Source organism: Tupaia chinensis, unplaced genomic scaffold (genome assembly GCF_000334495.1).
Source record: "Tupaia chinensis unplaced genomic scaffold, TupChi_1.0 Scaffold000063_1, whole genome shotgun sequence".
Lineage (NCBI taxonomy): Eukaryota > Metazoa > Chordata > Mammalia > Scandentia > Tupaiidae > Tupaia > Tupaia belangeri.
The window spans coordinates 8,577,340-8,596,191 of record NW_006159521.1 but is presented as its reverse complement, the minus strand read 5'-3'; the positions used below and the strand labels follow the sequence as shown (position 1 = coordinate 8,596,191).

Below are 18,852 nucleotides of genomic sequence, written 5' to 3'. Positions count from 1 at the left end.
TGGCGCTTTGCAAGGAAAATAATTTATTATACAGGAAAAAAAAAAAAAAAACACACAAAAGGCTTTCCATACCTTCTTTATTCAAGGCAGTTACTCCCTAAAAAGAAATTCTAAGGTTGTGTAAAATTTTTCTTTTTACTAATTAATTACCCATATTAGGGTGGGAGTCCTTCTGAGAGCTATTCACTATTAATAAGATAATTATATATATTAGGGTAGATTTCTTCTCAGACATATGGTACCTTTAAAAAAAATAGTCTCTCCTAGAGAGCTCAATAAGTTGGTCAAAGCTGCCAGCTTTCTGCAAAAGTCTCATTTCTTAAACCCCAGACTGAATGACTCTATGCCTTTTCCCCCTATTCCTTTCTTAATTTTCACTGTTGTGCTTTCTGGTTCTGACTATGATGGAGCTAGAAATGCCCAAAATATGTGAATTGGGTATTTACTGTATTTCTGAAATACTCAGAAATAGCAGGATGAATTAATCTGTAGGTATTCCTCACTTAATGACCATGTTGTGTTCCTATGACTAGGGACTGAGGGTTGATAAGTGAGGACTTTACAGAGGGTGTCTTGTGGTGTGTCATGATGCCACAGGGTATGTATGTTTCCACATTCAACACGCGACACCACACTAACATAGTATAATTATACCCATACAAAAAGCACACATTAGGAGTCCCACTCACTGGCACAGGAGAGACCAAGGGAGCCAGCTGCTGATGGAGGGTGGCTCTGAATTTCCTGCTGGTGCCTTTCGATCACCCAGGTGTACTTTCAGACTCCACAGTTCACTGGCCCATGCACCACATGCAACATAGCACATGATTTGTACTTCTTTCTTTAGTTACATATTTCCAGTCCAGTCCTAGGTACAGCTCAGCCTGAGAGGTTCTTAGAGGAACCAAGTACCTGAACTTAGTTAGATACATCCTATTCAGACTAGAAGGCACACTCTTTTTTATCAAGGACACATCTGGAAAGAACTGTTCTTTTCCCCTGACATACAGAATCTGCTCTAAAATAAGTAGGAAGAAGTATATGCTTTATCAGATGACTGAAAACCAGTGCAGAGGCACAAGAAATATGAAAAAAATAAGGAACTACTTCTCCATTAAGAAAACAACAATTCATTAACCACACACAGCACCACAGACTTCAAAGAAATGTCAGGAAAAATTTCATAATATTCATAGTGACAAAACTAAATGAGATGCAAGAGAAAACAGACAACCAATTCCAAGAGATGAGGAAGTCCTTTAACAACTTGAAGGAGGAACTCCATAAAGAGATCAACACCATAAAAAGTAATTAAACAGAACTTCTAGAGATGAAGACTGTAGTACAGGAAATCAAAACCTCTTAAGAAAGTATTAATAGCAGATTAAGCCATCCAGAAGATAGAATATCTGATTTAGAAGAAAAAAAACCTCTGATTTAGACAAAACCACCAAAAAGAAAGAAAAAATAACCACCCAAAATCAGGACAGCATATAGGAAATACAAGATATCATTACCCACCCAAACGTCTGAATAACTGGTATTCCAGAAGGTGAAGAATCTGATAGGGAATGGAAAATCTACCCCATGAAATACTTGCAGAAAACGTTCCAAACCTAGAGAAACATTCAGACACCTAGGCCCAGGAAACATAAGAACTCCAAGTAGAATCAACATAAAAAGATCCTCCCCCTGCCCAGTAAAGTATAGCCAGATTGGTAAAAAGCAAAGATAAGACAAGATTCTAAAAATGGCAAGAGAGAAACATCAAGTTACTTACAAAGGTTATCAGACCTTGCAACTGAAATTAAGGCAAGCAAGGAAAGAATGGGAAGATATACTCAAATTGCTAAAAAAAAAAAAAAAAAAAAAAAAAATTTCAACCAAGGATACTATACCCAGCAAGACTATCCTTTACTTGGGAAGAACAAATAAAATCATCCTCAGAAAAACAAAAACTAAAATAATTCACCAACACTAAACAAGTTCTCAACAGGTACTGAAGGAAGTACTGTATCAGGAAAACTAAAAAAAGACAAACAGAAAGAAGATAACAGAAAACCAAGAAAATGGCTAACACAATGGCAGGGACAAATCTGCAAATCTTAATAATAATGTTGAATGTTAATGGATTAAATTTTTCATTTAAAAGACACAGACTGGGGACTAGCAGATGTTGTAATGGTTATGTTGCTGGACTCCCATGCAGTCAACCATGGTTTGAGTCCCAGATCCAGCAGCTTAAAATTTGTGCCAGGCATGTGTATGTGTGACCAAAGTCTTGAGAGAAGAAGAGGTTGTGGCGTGGTCATCCCCCCTGGGGGGTGGTATCTCGCTTACTGTCTCTCTGTCTCTTTGGTGAGCGCACATGCCTTATAGCAAAAATCTCTCTAAAAAAAGAGAAACAGACTGGCAGAGTGAACTAAAAAAAAAAAAAAAAAAAAAAAGAAGCCTTCTATATGCTGATTACAAGAAACATATTTCACTGATAAAGCCATACACAGACTGAAAGTGAAGGGCTGGAAAAAGATATTCGATGCAAATGAAAACCAAAAAAAAAATAAATAAATAAAAATTTAAAAAGGCTGGAGTCACGATACTGATACCAGACAAATAAAAGACCTCAAGACAAAAACTGCAAGAGACAAAGAAGGACACTACATAGTACTAAAAGGGCAAGTTCACCAAGAAGATATATAACACTTACATATATCTATGCACCCAACACTGGTACACCCGAATACATGAAACAGAGACTGCTAGGTCTAAAGGAATTGCAATACAATAATCATTGGGAATCTCAATATCCTACTGTCTCCTCTGGACAGATCACCTGGACAAAAAATAAATAAATAAACAGATACAAGATCTAAATGATATCATAAATCAAACAAACTTGACAGACATCTGTATGTTTCACCCAACAATCACAAAATACACATTTTTCTCACCCCCACATGAAATATCTTCAAAGACTAACCACATGATAGGGCAAAAACCAAAACTTTATAAATTCAAATGTATAGAAATTATATCCAGTAATGTTTCTGAACGTAATAGAATTAAACTTGTAATCAACTGCAGAAAGAACTCTCGAAAATACACAAATGTATGGAAACTAAACAACCTACTCCTGAATAACTTCATCGTCCATCACTGACGAAATTAAGACTGAAATAAAAGATTCAATGAAATCAATGATAGTGAATTCACAAGTTTCCATAATCTATGGGACAGAGCAAAAACAGTCATAAGAGAGAAATTCACAGCAATTATGCTTTCAAGAAAAGATTAAAAAAGAATGAAAAGAAAGGTGGCAAAGAGACAACCTAACAACACATCTCAGGGAACTGGGGGAAAAAATACCAGGAGAAAAGAAATAATAAAACTTATAGCAGAAATACACAAAATAGAGAATAAAACAACTGTACAAAAAATAAATAAAGCCCAAAATTGGTTCTTTAAGAAGATAAGCAAAATTGGGACTAGCAGTTAGGGTAATGGTTATGCAGCTGGACTCCCATGTAGTCAACCACGGTTCAAGTCCTGAACCCGGCGGCTTAAATTCACGCCAGGTGTGTGTGCATGCATGCCCAAGATCCCGAGAGGAGAATGGAGGAGAACGAATTGTGGCATTGCCATTCCCCCTGGGGGGTGATTTCTCTCTTTCTGTCTCTCTGTCTCTCTGGCTGGTTGTAACAGCCCTAAAGCCAAAACCTCTTAAAAAAAAAAAAAAGATAAGCAAAATTTACACATCTTTAGCAAGAGTAATCAAAAGGATCAGAGAAAAGACCTAGACCAATTAAATCAGCAACAAAACAGGCAATATTACAACAGACATACAGAAATACAAAAGATCATGAGAGAATACTATGAATGATTATATTGCAACAAACAAAAACTTAGATAAGACAGACAAATTTCTGGACATATATATTGGGTGATCAGAAGAGTCATTATGTATTTTTCTGTTTTTCTATGCAAAAGGTGTCATGACTTTTCCAACAACCCATAACTTACCAAGATTGAATCAGGAAAAACTAGAAACTGTGAACAGACCAATACGAGCAATGAGATTGAGTCAGCAATAAACAGTCTCCCAACAAAGAAAAGCCCAGGTCCTGATGGGTTCACTTCTGAATTCTACAAAACTTTTAAGGAACTAACTTCAATTCTTCTCAAACTATTTCACAAGATCCAAAAGGAAGGAACTCTCCCAAATTCACTCTATGAAGCCTCCATCACCCTGATCCCCAAAACAGACAAGGGCATAACAAAAAAAGAAAACTACAGACCAATATCCTTGGTGAATACAGATGTAAAAATTCTCAACGAGATACTATCAAATCATATCTAGCAACACACTGAAGAGATTGTACACCAACCAGCTAGGCTTTATTCCAAGGATGCAAATGTGGTTCAACATATGCAAAACAATAAATGTAATACATCACATGAACAGAAGGAAAGATAAAAACCATATGACCTTATCAATCAATGCAGAAAAAGCATTTAATAAAATACAACAACTCTTTATGATTAAGACCCTCAGAAAAATTGGCATAGAAGGGTTTTTCCTCAACACAATAAAAGCCATATATGAAAAACCAATAGATAACATCACTGAATGGGGAAAAAATTAAAAGCTTTTCCAGTAAAAACTGGAACAAGAGAGGCTGCCCACTTTCTCTACTCCTTTTCAACATAGCACTAGAAGTCCTGGACAATGCAATCAGACAAGAGACCAAAATAAAAGGCATTCAAATAGGAAAAGAAGTGAAATTATTTCTATTTGTAGGTGATATGATAATATACATAGAAAATCCAAAAGAACATACAAAAACACTTCTGAAAATGATAAATGAATATAGTAAGGTAGCAGGATACAAAATAAACATACAAAAATGTATAGCATTTTTATATACCAATAAGGAGTAAACTGAGTTAAAATTGAAGAAAGCAATCCTACTTACAATAGCCACAAAATAAATAAATAGATAAGATACCTAGGAATAAATCTAACCAAAGAAGTGAAAAGACTTCTACAAGAAAAACTACAAAAAAACCTGAAAAAAGAAATTTAAAATTATAAAAAAGTGGAAAAACAGTCCATGTTTCTAAATTGAAAGAATTAATATGATCACAATGTCAATCCTACACAAATTAATTTACAAATTCAATGCAATCCCAATTAAATTACCAACACAGTCCTTCCCAGAAGTAGAAAAAGCAAAAGCAATCATAATATTTGTCTGGAATCATAAAAAGCCCTGTTTTACCAAGGCTGGGCTGTATAAACAGAAAAAGTAGGGGGCATCTTCCTTCTTGACCTCAATATATATGACAAACTGGTGATAATCAAAACAGTATGGTACTGGCAAATACAAAAACAAACAAACAAACAAAAAACAAAACCAGGAATGTGGACAAGTGAAACAGAATAGGGAATCCATAAATAAACCCAAAACATACAGTCAATTGATTTTTGACAAAGAACCCAGTGGGAAAAAGAAAATCTCTTCAGCAAATGGTGCTGGTAAAAATGGATATCCACCTGCAGAAAAATTAACCTGGATCTCTATCTCTCAGCATTAATAAAAATCAACTCTAAATGGATCAAAGATCTAAACATAAAATCTCAAAATATAAAACTACTGGTAAAAAACACAGGGGAAACTCTGGTGTCCTAGGAGTAGACAAAGCTGCTTCTGCTTTTTGTTGTTGTTGTTGTTGGAGAGGTTTCTTTCTTTCTTTTTCTCTTTTTCTTTTCCTTCTTTTTTTTTTTTTTTTTTTTTTTTTTTTGGCTATGGGGGTTTTGTTCTCCCCCAAAACAAGCAGAAAGCGAGAAATCACCCCCCAGGGGGAATGGCCATGCCACAATCCCTTCTCCTCCATTCTCTTCTTGGGATCTTGGGCATGCACGCATGCACACACATGCGCCCAGCGTGAGTTTAAGCCACTGGGTCTGGGACTCGAACTGCAGTTGACTACATAGATAGGAGTCCAGCCACATAGCCATTACACTAACTGCTTGTCCCAGGAGTAGGCAAATCTTCTTAAAAAAGACTCCCAAAGTACAAACAATAATCCCCAAAATAGACAAGTGGGACTACATCAGACTAAAAAGATTCTGCACAGCAAAATAAACAATAATGAGAGTGAAGAGACAACCTTCAGGATGGGACAATATATTTATAAACTATGCCTCAGGCAATATATTTACAAACTATGCCTCAGGACAAGATTCCCTTAGAATCTACAGGGGATTCAAGCAACTTACCTGGAAAAAAAAAAAAAAATCCCAAGTATTTGAAAAACAAAAACAACAACAAAAAAAACTAAATGATCCCAATAAAAGACAAATGAGCTGAGCAAACAACTCTCCAAGGATGACATATGAATGGCCAAAAAGCACAAAGAAAAATGCTCAGCATCTCTTATCATAAGAGAAATGCAAATCAAAACCACAATGGGATACCATCTAACTCCCATTGGAATGGCTATGATTAAAAAAAAAAAAAGAATGGAAGTGCTAGCTTGCTTGTGGTGAAAAGGGAATCCTCTTACAATGCTGGTGGGAATGTAAAGTAGTATAGCCAAGGTGGAGAACAAGATGAAGGTTCTTCAAAAACGTACAACTAGAACTACTGTATGACCCAGCGATTCTACTCCTGGGTATCTACCCAAAGGGTAGGAAAACCCTTAGTCGGAAAAACACTTGCACATCCATGTTAACTGAAGCATTATTCACAATTGCTAAAACATGGGTTCAACCCAAATGTCCAAGTACAGATGAATGAATTGAAAAAGTGGCATATATATACTCTATGGAATACTACTCAGCCATAAAATCAATGAGATCTTGACATATGATACAAAGTGAGCAAATATGGAAGACTTAATGCTAAGCAAAGTAAGTCAGACTATGAAAGAAGCATTATATGTCCCCCCTCAATGAACACTGAATGTCTGAACTCTAAGGCAGAAACTGAGGGACTGGAAGGTCTAACAGCAGAGAGAGCAGCTGTAGATACTAGAGACAGTATAGGAGAGGATAGGTGATGGGGATGTGAGAAAGGATATTGGGGAAAGAAGAAAACATTTAACAAGCACAAAAATGAAAAGTTATCTGTTGATATAATGTATGTGATAATATCTTTGACTTGACTGATATCCACTGTATTCGTGCACAGAAAAACCATTTTGTACCTTGTAAAGATGTACTGTGATTAAACACAACTCAAAAAAATGTAAAAAAACATACATTAGATAAGCACCAGAACATGACAAGATCTACCACAACATAATAATATTAATCTGGTGTAATTGTTTTTATTTTTCCAAATACTACTATGAGTGTACAATAAAGTACACATTTTAAAACTAAATACGTAGTCTTGCATGATTGCAAACACTTGGTGTAGTGAAAGCAGGCTGTTAGAATGAGACAGAGAAAGGGTATTCCCAAGAGTCACACAGACTGCAAAATGGGATTCCTCACACTGGAGAACTGGTCAGAAGTCTGACCAGACAGGTGTCAAGTGAGGAGTGTCTGTATTCTGATTTCTACCTGACAGTGACGGGACCAAAACTTCTGAGAAGTTTCTTTGAATAATAACAGCAATTTCAAAACTCTCTCTGTAAAATTCAAATTAGGAAAACCAGTGGAGCACATCTCTAGCCTTCTTTCCCAATGTTCCCACCATCACACACCCATTCCAGCCACGTGAACCCATGTGTTGTTCCAGGAGCATGCCTCTGTGTCTTATATAAGCTGTTTAATCAGCTGGAAATGCCTTTCCTCTCCTAGCTCACTTGGTGAACTCATTTTTCCAGACCTACCTAGCTACCTCCTCCAAGAAGCCAGTTCTCCCTCCCCTCAGTCCACACGTGCCTGTCCTTCCTTTCTGATTCCACAGTGCTTTGTTGGTAACTCTCACACTAAACTTGTCTAATAGCTATCTTCCTCACTACCCAGGATCTGTCAGCAGAGGAATACTGATTTCTTTTTTTATATGTAGGTACATATACAAGATTTTCAGTAACATGTGTTGAGTCAATGGCATTTCTAGAAACCAGAAAACATCAGTTCTTAGAGAAATAGCCAGAGAACACAGGTAACCTATGTCTAAGGGCTAGCTTTGCCACAGGAGTAGAAGGAACCTGAACCTTCCTCTTACTTATCTTTGGCTTTAATTTCCTCAGCGCTAACTCAGGGGCTGGCCCCATGGGTCTAACAGGCTGCACACTGGGATTCCTTTTCTGTGTCTGGGCTCCATCTCCAGAGAATCTCTGATCATTTTAGTTTAGAGTGGAGTATACGGGCATGGGTAATTTTTAAAGGCTCCCTAGAACATTCTAATGTTCTGCTAGGGTTAAGAATCATGGGCTTGGTGCTGAGGGGGAAGAGAGGCGGATTTGTAAACCCCGAGTGAGCTTCTGCCTGCCCAAGGCAGCTGCTGTGGTAGAGATCCCCCCACCCCGCTCCCTGGGGTGAAGCCACCGCCACTATGTCTGACCAGGAGGCAAAACCCTCAACTGAGGACTTGGGGGATAAGAAGGAAGGAGAATACATTAAACTCATTAAGTCATTGGATAGGATAGCAGTGCGATTCACTTCAAAGTGAAAATGACAACACACCTCAAGAAACTCAAAGAATTATACTGTCAAAGACAGGGAGTTCCAATGAATTCACTCAGGTTTCTCTTTGAAGGTCAGAGAATTGCTGATAATCATACTCCAAAAGAATTGGGAATGGAAGAGGAAGATGTGATTGAAATTTATCAGGAACAAACGGGGGGGGTGTCATTCGCAAGTTTATAGATTTTCTTTTTATCATTTTTTTTTCTTTTCCCTCAATTCTTTTTATTTTTAAAAATAGTTCCTTTCTGGGGCCAGCAGGTGGTGCGGTGGTTAAGGTGCTGGATTCCCACATGGCCGACCAGGGTTCAAGAACCAGACCCAGGGGCTTCCTTTCTCACTTTCCCTCCTCTGTCTCTCTCTGGTGAACATGTGTGCCCTGCAGCAAATTAAAAAATAATAATAAATAAATAATAAAAATAGTTCTTTTGTAATGTGGTGTTCAAAATGGAGTTGAAAGCTGGCTCCCCATCTCTTTCAAACATCTGGTCATTTGAATCCTAGTTCATTATTTGTTATCATTTGTTTCATCGTGCAATGCCTCAGCTCCCTTCATAGTGCCCTCTCCTTTATAAAAGTCACACGTGTGCACAGAGAGAACACCTGTCTCAGGACTCTGCATTTTCGGACTTGTGGTGGTAACTAAGATTGGCCATTGCGAGTTTTCATAGTGACTTTTGAATTCGCCTTGAAGTTTCAGCATGTGAGGGAACCAGCAGTTAGCGTAATGGCTATGTCGCTGGACTCCCACGTAGTCGACCGAGGTTCGTGTCCCGGACCCGGTGGCTTAAAACTCACGCCGGGCGCGTGTGCGTGCGTGCCCATGATCCCGAGAGGAGAATGGAGGAGAAGGGATTGCGGCGTGACCATCCCCCCTGGGGGGTGATTTCTCGCTTTCTGTCTCTGTGTCTCTCTCTGTCTGTCTGGCGAGCGCACGCGCCCTATAGCGAAAATCTCTCTCAAAAAAAAAAAAAAAAAGTTTCAGCATGTGATTGCTTTGCTCCTGGACTATGACTTTCAGGAGGAGATGGAAGTTTTTGAGAACGGAACTGTGGAAAAATGACCTTTCCTTAACTTGAAGCTTTTTTAAAAATCTGAGGGTCTGGACCAAAAGAAGAGGAATATTAGACCAGAGTCAAGATGACAAGATATGGTGAGAGTTCACTAACTCCAAAGATGGCTTCACTGAAGAGTGCACATTTTAAGATTTAAAAAATCTTGTCGGAAGATCCCAGAAAAGTTCTAATTTCCATTAGAACAAAGTTATTCATGCAGAAGAATATACAACAGAACACTACTCTTTATTTTATTTGTACTTTTTGGCCTGGGGTATGAGTTTTAAATGGACATTTGTCTGTACCAGCTTCATTAAAATAAACAATATTTGTAAAAAAAAAAAAAAAAAAGAATCATGGGCTTAAAAATATTGAAAGGCATTTCTCTTATACTGTCTCTTTAACCTTTCATCATTGATTCTATTCTGAAGTTGTTTAATGAGTCCTTATTCTGTACTACTTATTTTCAGGAACATTATTCTATTTAATTTTCATCTTTGATCCTAAGAGATAAATATCATCCTATTTTATAATTGGGGAAAAACAAAAAAACAAGTCTCAGAGAGGTCAAGGAATGACTTGCAGCCAGGCACCCTGAGTGGCATAGCCAGGACTGGTTCTAGAATGCCCAACCACACCCAGACTCTTTCTCTCCATCATAGCTTCTCAGTGTCCCTCCTCTCTCTAGAGGGATTAGGTCCCTCTGCTGAGTAGCATTCTGACAGTTAAACACACAATCTATGACTAATATATTCTAGATCAACTGTCCTGTACACTTAGCTATCTTTTTGTCACATAAGATTCTCCTTTTCAGATAAAACAAAAAATTAGAGTTTTGATTTTTGGCTTGCTTTAGTAGGAAGCAACATGGAGTACTCTAGTCCAAGGTGCTATGTGGGAACTAACTAGTTGAGCTAAATGGATGGGCACCTCAGGGTCTGTTCCTACTCAGCCTGGGTTCTGAGGAGAGAAATCTATCGCAGAATCTTAGATTTAGTGGTGGGAAGGGGGAGGGGAGTGAATCAAGGAACCTGAGCTAGCTGATGGAGGTATCTATGGGATATCTTTGCTTATAATTCAGTACTCAAGTCATTTTTTTTTTTGATGATGGACAGGACAGTGTGTGTGTGTGTGTGTCAGAGAGAGAGAGAGAGAAGTGCCCTCAACAGGGAGGGTCTGTGACCCTCTTTCTCCAGCTTCTGGCTCCTTAGGATCCTGGGTATTTGTGCACACGCCCAGTATGTTTTCAGACCAAACTGGGTGTCTGAATCTGACATCAGCCATGTGGCTTCTAGTCTTGCAGGGCACTTGTGTTACTGCTGTTTTCTAGCAGCTGGGCCAGAACTCAAGCTTTGATTTTAGTATTTTTTAAAAATGAAATGAAGCAAATAATTTAAAGCTCATACACCAAAAGATTTTGTCACATCAAATTGGTATTTTTTAATTAAAATTCTGGATAATTAATTAGTGAACTCACATAACCTTAGTAGAAGGTCTATTTGCTGTTTTTAAAACTAGAATTGTGCCAGGCAACTTCCCCCCACCTAGTAGAAGGATGAGGCTGCAGGGAGGAGAGAGCTGACCTAGTTCATTCCTCAAGCAGCAGAGATGATGTATCATGCAACGTGACATTCGTCTCACTTAGGAAATGAAAGGAGACCCCCAGCTGCGTAAATCTGAATCAGTGATAATACAGCTGCTAGCTACAAACATTTGTTTGGCATGAGTCAATCTGGACTCTCCTGTAGTTTGCTTTGATGGTGTCTCTACTATCTGGTTGACTAATGATGAAATCATGGCTTGTTAATCTAACTGAATAAAAACACTATACCAAGCAAAATGCAAACTGTTTTCCTGTACTTTACTGGGGATGTTTACCAAGTCTGTGTTTATGAGAGCCCTTTCATAGTCACTTATTAAATATTTACATGAATTGCTTATATATTTAGCTGCATAAGGAGAAATTAATCCTATCTTTAATCTGAGTGACTTTGTTTGCTTTTTAAAGGCCTTCTGCTAAAGTAAAATGGAAAGTAGCAACCTCAAATAAGCTTCCGGTTGCTGATCCCCAGGCATTTGTGTATGTACCAGTAAGTCCCATCTTCCTAGGGTAATCATAACAAAAGCCACGATCAAATATATATTTAAGTGATATGTCCACTCTGGAAGAATCTATACAATTTCTCAAACAGCCCACAAAGTTAGTAAACGATAGATGCATATAGACGTAAATAACTCTAAGCTAAAATGGGGCCTGGGGATTATATGATTGCTTTACCTGTGAAAATTCTCCACCCACCACTACAATATAGGTAACTAATTACAAGTCGGCTTTCATATTCTAGACAAATACTTAAGTTCTCTAACATCTATCCACAATGCAGAAAAAGGAACTAGGAGATACCCTAAAAGTCATAGAATTAGTCCCCCCCCTTCAAATGAATACGAGCCTCTCTAGAGAGAAAGGACTATCAAATGTAGACTCCATCAGAAACACGTAACTGAAATGTACTCTATGCACACAGCAATAAGCTACCTTACTGTTGTGAGTATCCATAACAGCAAAACACTTCTCAGAGCCACCTCCTATGCATTCTCTTTTCAAAATTCTCCTTCTCTCTCCTTCTCTCAGTTCTTCACTAAATATTTCCATCTCTGAAGATCACATATGTAGTTGCTAATGTTCTTCCAATGAAAATAAAGAATATCCTATGTTATTAGAAAGCTATAGTAATCAAAATAGTGTGGCGTTGGTGACCAGACAGACATACAGATTAGTGCAATAGAACAGAGTCTAGAAACAGAAACATACAGATATAGACAACTCATGCTTAAAAAGGCACAAAGGCAATTCAGTGGAGACTGGACAGTCTTTAAAAAAAAAAAAAGAAACAGTACTAGAACCATATCATCTATATAAACAAAAATGACAACAAAAGAACACCAATCCTTACCTCACAACATACACAAAAATTATCTCAAAATAGATCATAGGCTTAAATGTAAAAGAAAAATACTATAACATTTCTAGAAGACATAGAAGAAAACCTTTATGATCTTAAGTTAGGCAAAGATTTCTTAGATATGACACCAAAAGCCTTGTCCATAAAATTAAGTACTTATATTTTTTTAAAAGATACTGTTAGAGAATGGAAAGACAAGCCATAGACTAGTAGAGAATACCTGAAAAGCACAAAGAACTTATAGCCTGGATATACAAAGCGTTTTCAAAATTTAACAATAAGAAAATAAATAATTCCCTCTTCTCAAATGGGCAAAGACTAAAAGACATTGTACCGAAGAAAATACACAGTGACAAATATGCAAATAAAAAGATGGCTGACAGTAGGGAATTGGAAATTAAAACCATGTTGACATAACACTGTATTGGATACCAGTTGAATGGCTAAAATAATAAAGACTAACCATACAAATGCTGAAGATGTGGAGAAGTTCTTATACATTGCTGGTAGGAATGTAAGATGGTACAGCACTCTAAATATCTATTTAGCATTTTCTTCTTTGAAAACCAGTTTAGCAGTTTCTTAGTCTACCATATGATCAGCCATTCTGTTCCCAGGTATTTATCCAAGAGAGAAGGACATACCGTTTAAAAATTTGTACATGAATGTTCTTAGAAACTTTTATCTGTAGTAGTCCCAAATTGGAAAAAATCCTAATGTGTATCAATAGTTGAATGGATAAACAAATTGAAATATATTCATAAGATGGAATACTAGCTACCAATAAAAATGAATCAAAGCAGAACTCTGCTCACATGCAAATTAATTCCCAAGCCTTCATGCAATCATTTTATTATACTGCCAAAATTATAGTTTTGTTTTGTGGTGTGTATGGACTTCTAGAAGTGTTTGCAAACTTTTAATAAAAACCAGCAATTTTTGTTTGTTTGTTTCTTTGTTGAGTAATTCATGGGATAAGAAGTGCTTTGGATCATGTCTCTTCTTGGCTAAACTGATTTTGAATTCATTGTTTTCCTTAAGGTGCTTAGGAGAGAAAAAATTTCTGTAATAGACATAGTAGAGTGGTACCCTTAAGTCTACACAGATGTTTTATTTATTTATTTTTAGAGATTTTTTTGTTTTTGTTTGCTTGTTTGTTTTTCTGCTATAGAGCATGTGCACTTGCCAGAAAGACAGACAGACAGCGAGAAATCACCTCCCTGGAGGTATGGCCACCCCACAATCCCTTCTCCATCTCCTCTTGAGATTTTTGGCACACATGCACATGTGCCCAGCATGAGTTTAAAGCTGTTGGGTCCGGGACTTGAACTGCAGCTGACTATGTGGGAGTCCAGTGATGTAACCATTACACCATCTGCTGGTCCCCAGATGTTTTATCTCAGCACAGATTAACACATTTATAAACGTCAGGTTTTTGTTTATTTGTTTGTTTTTTTGTCTTAAATGGGCCTGGGAACATGTTCTGGAGTGTGATCTAACTACTCAAATTATGTGGAAACTAGTAATTCTTGAACATCCATGAACATAATAATCACTCAAAACAAAACAAAACCAACAAAAAACACATTAAAACAAGAATTCCTGGACTCATTTCCAAAATCCTAATTTTGAAGTTTTTGGGTGATACTCAGGAATCTGCATTTCACCAGCTCCCCACCCCTACTACTGTGAGGTGGTCCTCAAACAACTACTGAAGTGGTAGCTACATGACATTTTTTTGCAAATAAATTTCTCCTCCTATGCCAAAATTTGATTCTGGCACCCTCAGGTTGAAAGAGTGTAAATGCCACTCTAGGCCACAGCAAGGAATCCTACGTAAGTTCCTTAGAAGGTACCCGACATTCCCTCCAGCACCACCCTAAAACCAGGACATCATCCCATCCAAAAACACCGGGTCGTCAGGAAAGTCATGACGCATTTTTGCTTAGAAAAATATGTCATGGCTTTCCTGACGACCTAATAAAAAGGATTCAAAATCAGTTTATCCAAAAGGCACCCAGGCAATCTTCCAAAAACTGAAAAAGAGCAAACACACACATACAAAAACACTTACTAGAAGCCAAAAATATTTATAAAAGCCACAAAACAAATAAAAGGAGAGTAATGCTGCCAGGGGAAAGCAAGAATTAATTTCCTACAGACATATTATTTGCAAATGGAAGTTTCAGATTCAACTAATATTTACTGTGCTCTTAGAATGTGCCAAGCAATATTGTGGGAACGTTCAAGTACACTATCTCAATCCACAAATAAGCCTGTAGGGAGTTATACATAGGCCTTCTTATTAAAAGAAATGAGAGACCAGAGACACCATATAATTTGCCAAAGGTCACACAGCATGAGCACTGGGATTTGATCAAAGGTTGGTTGAATTCAGTGCCCCCTCCATTAAACTACTCTTCCTGAATAATAAATTGTTCTATAAATTTCACTTAAAAATAAGTAGAAAACATGAGTTAATATTTATTGGCACTTTACTAAGAACTAGGCCCTGTACTAAACACTCTAGATATACTAGCTTTCTTCATTCTCATGATCCATGAAGTAGGTATAATCATCCCTAATCGACAGATAGGAACCTAAGGTCTAGAAAGATGAAATAATAGCACACACCGTGAACAAATCAATACAATCATAATGGACGTTTAAACTAAATCTAGCTTCCTGATATGATTCTGATATATCTTAATTAATCTCTATTACTTTTAGAATGATTTTAAGACTGTTTGGAATTTCTTATTGAAAAAGTGTTAATTTCCTCTATTTTTTAGAGAGAGTAAAAGTTTGGGACCAGCAGTTGGCGTAATGGCTATGTTGCCGGACTCCCACGTAGTTGACTGTGGTTCGAGTCCCAGACCCGGTGGCTTAAACTCATGCTGGGCACATGTGTGTGGGTGCCCAAGATCACGAGAGGAGAATGGGGGAGAGGAGACTGCGGCATGGCCATCCCCCCGAGGGGTGATTTCTCACTTTCTGTCTCTCTGGCGAGTGCATGCACCCAATAGCAAAAGCCTCTCCAAAAAAAAAAAAGTTTGTTGTCGACAGACATCATTCTTTCAAATTTTCATTTATTCAAGTAATGAGTGCTATATATATATATTTTTTCACTATAGGGCGCGTGTGCTCGCCAGACAGACAGAGAGAGACATAGAGACAGAAAGCGAGGAATCACCCCCCAGGGGGGATGGTCACGCCGCAATCCCTTCTCCTCCATTCTCCTCCCGGGATCTTGGGCACGCACGCACACGCGCCCGGCATGAGTTTTAAGCCACCGGGTCCGGGACACGAACCGCGGTTGACTACATGGGAGTCCAGCGACATAGCCATTACTCCAACTGCTGGTTCCCTTGAGTGCTATATTTTCTTTAAGAGACTTTAAATTTTAAAAATGGAGGCAAATTAACTCAAGGCTGAACTATATTAAAGTTCTAAACTTTCTAAACTAATGTCAAATTCCATGAAGCGGTCTTTGTTAATCATTAAATTGATTAGAGTGAGCCTCAACCATTCAGCTCAGTAATTATCTTTGCTTATAAGTCACTGGCATAGTTTTGTAGATGGACAGTAACTTGACCGAAGTGTGGCTGACAATAATTTTATCTGAGGAACAGAAAGATGATATATGGGAAATAGCTGTAAATGAAAGACTAATGTTTTCTCTAACTTTTACACATTTATGATCCCTTAAATATTAACTATTTTCGCTAGAACATACAGTTGGTATTTAGCAATCAGAGTCTGTGATGTCCGGTGCTGTTCACCCTAGCAAGTGTGGAGGATCCTGGGAAGCCAGACACACTCTGACTCCTCAAGTCCCATCTGCTATGATTTAGGTGCTCTCAGTTGAGTTTTCTTTATTTTTGGTTTTTTTTTTTTCTCATCTCTGTAAGTCTTGTCACATCCTATTAAAGAGAATTTTGAGCATAGACACTAAGTATAAAATCTGCAGCTCTGGTGTTTAAAAGTCTGTTAAAAGAACCGCTGGAATGAGCGAAAGAAAAAAGAAAAAAAACAAAACAAAACAAAAAATGACTGCAGTTGCCATTGAAAGGGAAAACTGAAATTAATATCCCATCTTTCATTCTAGCAAAATATGTATCAAGCTTTTGGAAAGTGCTAGTCCATATCTGGCATGGAAAGTGATTGTGATAATTGGATGATAACCTGTATTTGTTGATTACCTGTCAATATCAAGCCACACAGCGCTTACAAGGGTCTCCGCAGCTGGCGTTTCTTTCCTCCAAGCTCTTTTTAGGATGGTTCCCACACCACTACAGTTTCATTTTCTCCAAAGGGATAAGTGGTAAGAGAAAGGGAAGACAGACCTAAATTTTCCTCAGCTGTAAACTGTGGAATTACAACGCAGAACTCTTTTTCTTAAAATGTTGACATCTTAGAATGAAGTAGCTTTTCATTCAAATGCAAATATCTCAAACTAATGACATTTCTCCTAAAGACACAGATAAATTCAAAAACAAGAGAATTTTAGTTCCAGTCTTGATCCCAGAAAGGCTCTTTAAACTCGGAAAAATTTTAAGTAAAATGGTGCCAAATTCTTGCATACCACCTAAGTTACATGTTCACAGATTGCTGCCTTAGCTAGACCGAACCACACAAGATCTCACTTCTGCATCTCCAAGGTCTAGCACTTAATGTGTAAGTGCTCAACAAAGATCGTGGAATTGACTTGAGAGAGGTTGAGTTTAAAACTCTATGGCCTGGGATCAGCAGTTAGCATAATGGTAACGTCGCTGGACTCCCATGTAGTCGACCGCAGTTTGAGTCCCAGACCCGGTGGCTCAAACTCACGCCGGGCGCGTGTGAGTGCGTGCCCAAGATCCCATGAGGAGAATGGAGGAGAAGGGATTGTGGCGTGGCCATCCCCCCTGGGGGGTGATTTCTCACTTTCTGTCTGTCTGTCTGTCTGCGAGCACACACGCCCTATAGCAAAAACCTCTCAAAAACAAACAAACAAACAAAAACCTCTATGGCCTATATCAGAAAGTGTCAGATGGAAGCTCTATAATGTATCAAATGAGATTTAAAGAGGCCAAAGCTACAATTTTAAAGTGCATTTTAGGGGAAAAAAAAGGAAAAAGTTGAATTAGAATAGTGTCTATAACCTTTCAGAATCTGACACTTGACCATTCTTTCAAAAAAAAGCGTATTCCACTGAGAAATGACCCTTTCTAGGTACCCCCTTTTTGCGTCATTCCTAACTCTAGTGGCTTCCTCTTCCTAAGTGACAGCATTCAGATCCTTGACCAGGTACTGTGAGGTGGACTCAGACCAACAAGGTACTGGGCATGGAACCATGACTAGGTCATTTAACCTTTCCAGGCTGTGCTTTGGCCACCTTTGTGCCTCTTAGAGTTGTTAAGATGCTGTGAGATGATGTACACAAAGCGCTTCATAGGCATCTGGCACAAAGTCAATCATGTTGGCTATTAATATACAAACTGCAGGGACCAGCAGTTGGCGTAATGGCTATGTCGTTGGACTCCCATGTAGTCGACTATGGTTCAAGTCCTGGACCCAGTGGTTTAAACTCACTCCGGGCGTATGTGTGTGTGTGCCCAAGATCCAGAGAAGAGAATGGAGGAGAAGGGATTGTGGAGTGGCCATCCCCCCTGGGGGGTGATTTCTTGCTTTCTGTCTCTCATCTCTGTCTTTCTAGGGAGTGCATGTGCCCTATAGCAAAGTCTCTCAAAAAAAAAAAAATTACAAATTGCAAAGACTTAAACAGTTTTTTTTTAAAAACCACCCATCTTTAACAGCTTATTGAGATGTAATCATATACTATAAAACCCACATTTTAATGTGTTCAAGGAAGTGGGTTTTAGTATAGTAACAGAGTTGTTTATACACTAAAACTACTACTACTATCTAACTTCAGCATATTTCAACCCCCCCAAAAGGAACTCCATACCCATTAGCAGTCACTCCCTATTCTCCCTTCCTCCCAACCCTGGCACTACTAATCTGTTCTTTGCCTACTGATTTGCCTAACTAATTATGTATGTTTCATATACATAGAATCACACGGTATGTAGCCTTTTAAAATCAGCTTCTTTCACTTAGCATTTTTTCAAGGATCATCCATGTTGTACTATGTATAAGTACTTCATTCTGTTCCATGGCTAAATACTATTCCATTGTATGGATGTTTCAC

At 38.0% G+C, this 18,852-nt stretch overlaps 1 protein-coding gene and 1 pseudogene across 2 annotated transcripts in view; one reads left to right on the top strand and one right to left on the bottom strand.

The window, feature by feature from the left end:
- The window catches only part of ALDH1A2 (aldehyde dehydrogenase 1 family member A2), a 138,455-nt gene that overhangs the window by 36,342 nt on the left and 83,261 nt on the right, over positions 1-18,852 (bottom strand). The window lies entirely within an intron of this gene.
- On the top strand, positions 8,493-8,824 carry LOC106736388 (small ubiquitin-related modifier 1 pseudogene; annotated as a pseudogene).